A 6,602-nucleotide genomic window follows, 5' to 3' on the forward strand; every position below is an offset into this window, starting at 1 on the left:
ATAGTCAACCAGAATGGGTGTCACAATGAATCCCACTATGTTCACAGCTGTTGCCATACTTTCGAACCTGGTACTATCAAGCAAAACAGAATAGAGGAACATCAGTCAAAACAAGATGGTGAGAGCAATGCAGGGCTTCAAATCAAGTTAAAAGTAAATCAAAATGGATTACTATAATATATCCTACTATTTTTTTATTTATTTTTCCCTTAATTAAAAGGATAAAAATAAAAAGTAAATAATAAAATGGAGATTGAGATAAAAGAGCGCATAACAACAAAACAGTGCAGATCAAACCATAACCATTTAAGCAAAATAGTGTTTCATCACAAGATAATACCGACATAAAAGTAGTTACCATATTGTCTCTTTCCTTGAAATCTTTGAGTATAACGTTGTATACTGTAGTATCAGATATATCAAAACAATGTAAAAGCATTTTAGAGATAACAGAAAATGAACAATGGTTTCTGTATAATCTCCTTGTCTATAAAAGTTTTTGTTTATACTATCACATAAAATAAAATCCAATAAGATACAACATGCTAAGACCAATGGAGACAGAAGAGCAAAAGCTTGATAAGACTTCAAAACAAGATGATACTAAATCAGCATTACCTATTATTACATTGTTTTCTCCAAAATAGCTGTTTCTATCATCCAATCTTCTCTGCCTCATTTCTGTTGAGCTTTTTTTCTGTCATTAGTTGTCAGTTTGTCTCCTTCATTTTGTTTTCTGCTCCATTCATTGTGGCCTCTCTGCCACTATTTCTGGATTCTTCGTATTTTTCTTTTTTAAATATCCTGCAGTATTCTCTGTAGAGTTGAATTGGTAGTTGCATATTCCCCTAGTTCCTCTTTATCCTGGAAGTACCTTGTTTTTCCATCAATTTCTAGGGACAGTTGTGCAGGATATGACAGTCTTGGCTGGAGGTTATTATCTTTCAAAGCTTGGATGATTTCTCCCCACACTCTTTGTGATTTGATGGTTTGTGCTTAGAAGTCTGCTGTAATTCTGATGGGTGTTCCCTTGTAAGTGATCTGTTTCTTGTCTCTGATGGCTTTTAATATTCTGTTCTTATATTGGATTTCTGGTATTTTGATTATTATATGCCTGGGTGTAGTTCTGTTTGGGTTTTAGGTGGCTAGGGTCCTGAATGCTTCATACATTTGAGTATCTTTACGTTTTGCCAAATTAGGAAAATTCTCCTGTTTTATTTCTGCGAGTAGCTTTTGTAGTTCATTTGTTTGTGTCCCTACCTCTTCTTTTATGTTCTTAATTCTTAAGTTATAGATCCTCTTATCATCTTCTAGTCTTTGTATTATTGCTGTTTGTTTCTTTGTTATTTTTAAGAAGTTTTTCATTTCAGGCTCCCATATTACAAATCTGGCCTCCAGTTCAGACAATCTATCCTTAGTTTCTTTCAAGCTGTTATGCCAGCTTTCAATAGAGTTTTTAGTTTCCTGGTAATCTCTTTGAACCTGCTTCACGTATTCTATGCTTTCTCTATTTTCTCCATCAAACAATTCTCCCCTCTTTTTCCATTCCACCATCTTTTTTTTCTGGGGTGATGCTTAGTATTTCTCTACCTATTCTGCTTATGTCTAGCTTCACGTCATTAATAACTTCATTCCTGAACTCGTGTATGAGGCTCTGGAGATAGTGCTTTATGTTTATTTGTGCCCTGTCTACTTTTGCCTATTTCTCAGGATTGGGGGGCTGAGGGGCCTTTCTTGTTGCTCTCTCTTCCCATATTGTTTGTTCCTTATATATGCAAGCATATATAGGAGGCCCAGCTTCCTTCCCTGTTGGCCACAGTCTGCTTGAATTGTGCTGGCTAGGTGTTTCCGCCCACTGCAGCGCACCAGGGAGTTATGGACTGGGCATCCTCTGTGGGGCCCGCCCCTCCAGGTCACCTTCAGGAGCTGGGACCTGAGCTGTGCTAGCCTACTGGGTCTTAGCCAGCAGCCCACCTAAGCTAGGTACTGCTCACCAATCCTGCTTGAGAGGGGGCTATGTGACTGAAGTCACTACAGCACCCTGTTCTGCTAAGTCGGCCCAGTCCCGGAATGTCCTCTGTTGGCCCCTCCTAGACCATGGAAGAGTCCCAGTTTCCCTCACTCACTGGAGGTCGATGCACAGCTCCCCACCCGTCCTGCTCTCAACTCCATTCACTGATTCCCGTTCTCAGAGCTTTCGAGCATCTGTCTCCCTGCAGAGCTGATTCAGATGCAGCCATGGCGACAAGAAACCCAAATCGCGGTTTCCAATGGCGCGGCCTCCAGCTTCCATCCTGAGGCTTTATCTGTTCCTGTTGTAGCACCAGGATTGCATTCCCAGTTGGTTTCTCTCAGCCCAGTTCATTCTTGGGTCAGCAGGGCATATCTCCTCTCTTGCTTAGGATTCCTCACTCTGCACCATTCCTGGATCCTAAGCTGGGTCTTTCAGAGAGCCTCCATAGCTGCTTCTATCTGTCGGTCATGTTCTCCGATTGTACTATACAACTTTGTTTTGAAATTGCACCATTTCATTTGGAATTTCTGCTTTGCTCCTGTGTACAATTCCTGTGCTGGTCACCTTGTGCTTTGATACCAAGTGTAACATCAGTTGGAAACTGTTGACCAGTTGTCCAGTGTCACATTTTGATTAGTTTGGGAGATCAGAGCAACAAGGCTGTTCACAACATCGCTACGCTTATTAACATATAAATAAGGATTTGATAGCTGAGTTCCAGGATAAATGTCTAAATTGAAAGCATAATAAGGATCTGCATCTTCAAGTGCATGAAATTTTATGCCATATTTTGACCTACTGCTTTTATATGTGTTTTACATTTCTGTGATCACTATGAGAAATCCTTGCTAAATACAGCAGAGCTACGAATGCTTTCCATCCAGCTAGTGAGCTGTCATGGTAAATTCATTTTTGAATATGATTTGTGGTAGATTAACTAATGATCACCTTGTAATATGCAGCTGAACTGAATCAGTGTGGTGCTAGGTATGGATGATCCAGCTGAGGATTGTTGCCAACAGCATAAAAGAGAACTGGAGGGGAAGCTGCTGTGCTGTTAATTCTCCTGGAGAAGTTTGTCACACTGGCTTTGCTGACATAAACCTGGCTGTTCTTATTTTCAGAGGTGCTTTGGTCCTTGCTGTCACTGAGGATGGCTACAGTTCTCTTTGGGGAGCTCTGCTCCTTTCTTTGAGCACTGTTTCCTGGCCCTAGTGCAGACCCCTCCACCTGCTAGCCCAGATCCCTTATCCCACCGGTGCAAACTTTCTATTTGCCAGCACTGACCTGGGGACCTTACCATTGTAGATCCTGATTTATACTTGTATGGGACATTGTCATGCGCTCTAGGTCATCAGATGGACTCATGAAGGACATTATCTTGGAATCCTGGCCCTTAGCTGGATTCTTGGGGTCTCTAGTGTGTGGACAGATTTCCCGCACTCTTCTGCATTTGAAACTTTGGCTGAATATTACAAAATAATCCTATAAATTGTGTGTCCTGTATTAAGTATTTTCCCTTTTAAACCCTGACTACAGCATGGCTATTTGTGTATACAGAATGTTTTACTTGGATTTTAGCTGTTGTGCATTTCATAGCGGCTTGCAGCATTTGCCCAACACTTAATGGTAGTGCTGGCATTCTGTCCCATACGTTTCACCTCTGCCACGGTCCTTACTGTATTTTCAGGCCTAATGCTAACATGGGATTGTTCCATTTGGTTCATGGCCATTTTGCAACATTTTGACTAGTCAAATCTGTACTCACATTGCTGTTTTATTTGCTATGTGGATCATCCCCTGTGTCTGTCCCAGTAGATCCTTCCTGCATTTCACTGTCACAGGACATCGTCACTACCACCATCGTCATCATCGTCGTAGGCACTATCCACCCACACCACCCACTGCTCTTCTCCTACAAAAGCGGTATTTTACCATAATGGGTCACTTTTATCATCCATGCTTGAATAAGCTAATGATTCATTTTTTATTTCCCCCAAAACTTGCAAATCTTGTTTTTCATGTGCCCTTTTACTGAATTGGGCTAATTCTTTTTATTTTTTTTTTAATTTTAAAGTTTATTTTAAGGGGAAAAAAGAAAAAACAGAAACTTCAAGAAGCAAACAAACCTAAAACCACAACAACACCAACAACAAAAACAAAATGACTACTACAACAAAAACCTCCCAACAATATAGGGTTTCAAAACAAGGTGATAGGAATTTAATAATGGTTATTATACTGCATATTGTTATCTTCAAAATAGTTGCTCACTTTGACCTATTTCTGTTGAAGCATTTTCCCATTTAGTTTTAGTTCACCTTCCTCATTTAAAATTTCACATGTTCCCAAGAGTCCTTTGTCTTTAAATTTGTTTCTTGCATACATGAAAAAACTAATGTATCACATTCAGGGTACAACTTCAGGCTGAATCATCCGAACTATTAATGCTTCTGTGTGCAGAATCAGGTTTTGAATTTACAGGCTTTGCTTTAATTTCGGTTTAATTTCTCTTGTCTTGACTCAGACTAAACATATAATGAAACATAAAGTTAAAATAATGTAAGATGGCATTATAAAATGTATGAAAATATAAAAGAATGGGTTGATGATCTATTTTAGCTTCATGGTAGATGGTTTGGAAGATGCATGGTTCCTAAGTGTTCAAAGAGTAGAATGAATGAATCTCAACAAGAATCGTGACACTGGGGCTGTGGTTCCTGTGGCCCACAAGGGCCTTGTGATGCCTGGGAAACTTAGAGAGCTCTCACGGATGCTGACATACGGTGCCCAAACACAGACCGGGGTGAGAAGATTAAACAGGGGACAATTTCTCAAGGGGGAGAAGTGTGCTGACAGTGAATTCATCAGGTGGTAAACTTGGAGAGAGGGAGACAGAGAGAGAGTTTCACAGACAGAGACAGACAGACAGAGAGAGAGAGAGAGAGAGAGAGAGAGAGAGAGAGAGAGAGAGAGAAATGGGTCCACTAAGTCCATATACAGAGAGAGAAGTGGGCTCACCAGGGCCAGAGGGGAAGAAGGTATATTGAATCCAGCAAGTTTTAAATGTGGGGCAAAGAGTTCTCACAGAACGTGCATATGGAAATGGTTTAAATAGGTGTTTATAGAAATGTTTGTGGTATTTTTGATTTATGTATTTACTTTGTTTTTGTGGGTTTGTTTTAGGAAGTGTTTTTCTGGTTAGAGGAGCACAGAGAAATTGGCTCAGAGCACTACTTTAAAGCCAGGGCCTAAGAAGGGTGGAGGGTGGAACAGCCCCTCCCCTCAAAAGCATAGTCTCTGATTTTTTTTTCCAGCTAGATGGGGAAGCAGTGATGGAGCCAGGAAACAGCCCTCCACACCAGAGGAATGTCTCATAGTGAATTCTATTTTACAGTGCCCAGTTTTAATTGGGCACAAGCAGAGATTTCTGCCTTTTCAGCTTGGAGAAGTTTTGTTGCACTGCAGGGTGAAAATTTCTTTTTCAGGGAAAAGAAGCCATTTTTTATCTTTCCCTTATGATTAACACTAAAGAAAGTCACTGGAAAGGATATACTCATCGGAGAAGGTACCTTTGCTGCCACAAATCACTGCCTTATTTTTCAATTGCGTGTCGAGGAGCGGAATAAATTAGCTACCACAAAAGCTTGGAGAGAACTTCTCTAAAGGGTGAGGTAGCCTTTATCTGATCTCTCTGTTCACCAGGGTCCTAGTAAACCTTTCCAGGGGTTTGTGACACCCTCCTTGTTGCGCGCTAGTGGGAAAATTATAAGTGGTCCAAAGGCTGATGGTTTGGCAGTTAGAATTTTAAAATGCAAATACATGGTGTCAAGAGGCTTTAAGGGCCCACAAGAATTGGGCCACACTGGCTAAGATGACTTGAATTTGTGCTGATATTGGCCCCTCATATGGGCAGGGGGCTGCCTTGACAGCAGTGAAGACTTTGATTATTCACCCACAGCCTAGAAACAAGGTTTGAACTGTGGAGGCAGAGGACATTGTGCCCAGACTGTCCTGCTGCACCTGTGAGGGGGCACAGCTGTTACCGATGCCTCTAACAAAACCTGGCATCTGTATGAGGTGTAGTTGAAGGTATCACTGGGCACATGAGTGCATGTCTAAAACTAATGTGCCCATCAGCCTATTTAACTCTGCCAAGCAGTGGAAGCACTTTCCCTAATTCCTCCCCTATCTTTTTTTTTTTTTTCTTTTTTTTTGATTTTTATCGGTACCGGGGATTGAACTCACGACCGCCTGCTTGCAAGGCAGGTGCTTATGCTGCTGAGCTAAATCCCCAGCCTTTCCTCCCCTATCTTACCCTCCAGTGCCCAGTGTGTCTCTGGCTTCTGGTGAGTGACAAAAGATAGTGGAGTTGAGACCTTGGTTCCTCCAGATTCATCCTGAAATGGGATTCAAAGTTATTCCTACTGGAGTCTATGGACCTCTGCCTCCTGGAACAGGGAGTCTCCTGCGAGGCCAAGGCAGTCTTATTTTAAAAGGTCTCCAGGTGTCACCTCCTGTCATCGACACTGACTATACCAGGGAAATCGAGGTTATGATTCAATCTATTCAAAACACTGTTCAGGTC

Source organism: Cavia porcellus, unplaced genomic scaffold (genome assembly GCF_034190915.1).
Source record: "Cavia porcellus strain 051 isolate PalLab524CR breed Dunkin Hartley unplaced genomic scaffold, mCavPor4.1 scaffold_26, whole genome shotgun sequence".
Taxonomy (NCBI): domain Eukaryota; kingdom Metazoa; phylum Chordata; class Mammalia; order Rodentia; family Caviidae; genus Cavia; species Cavia porcellus.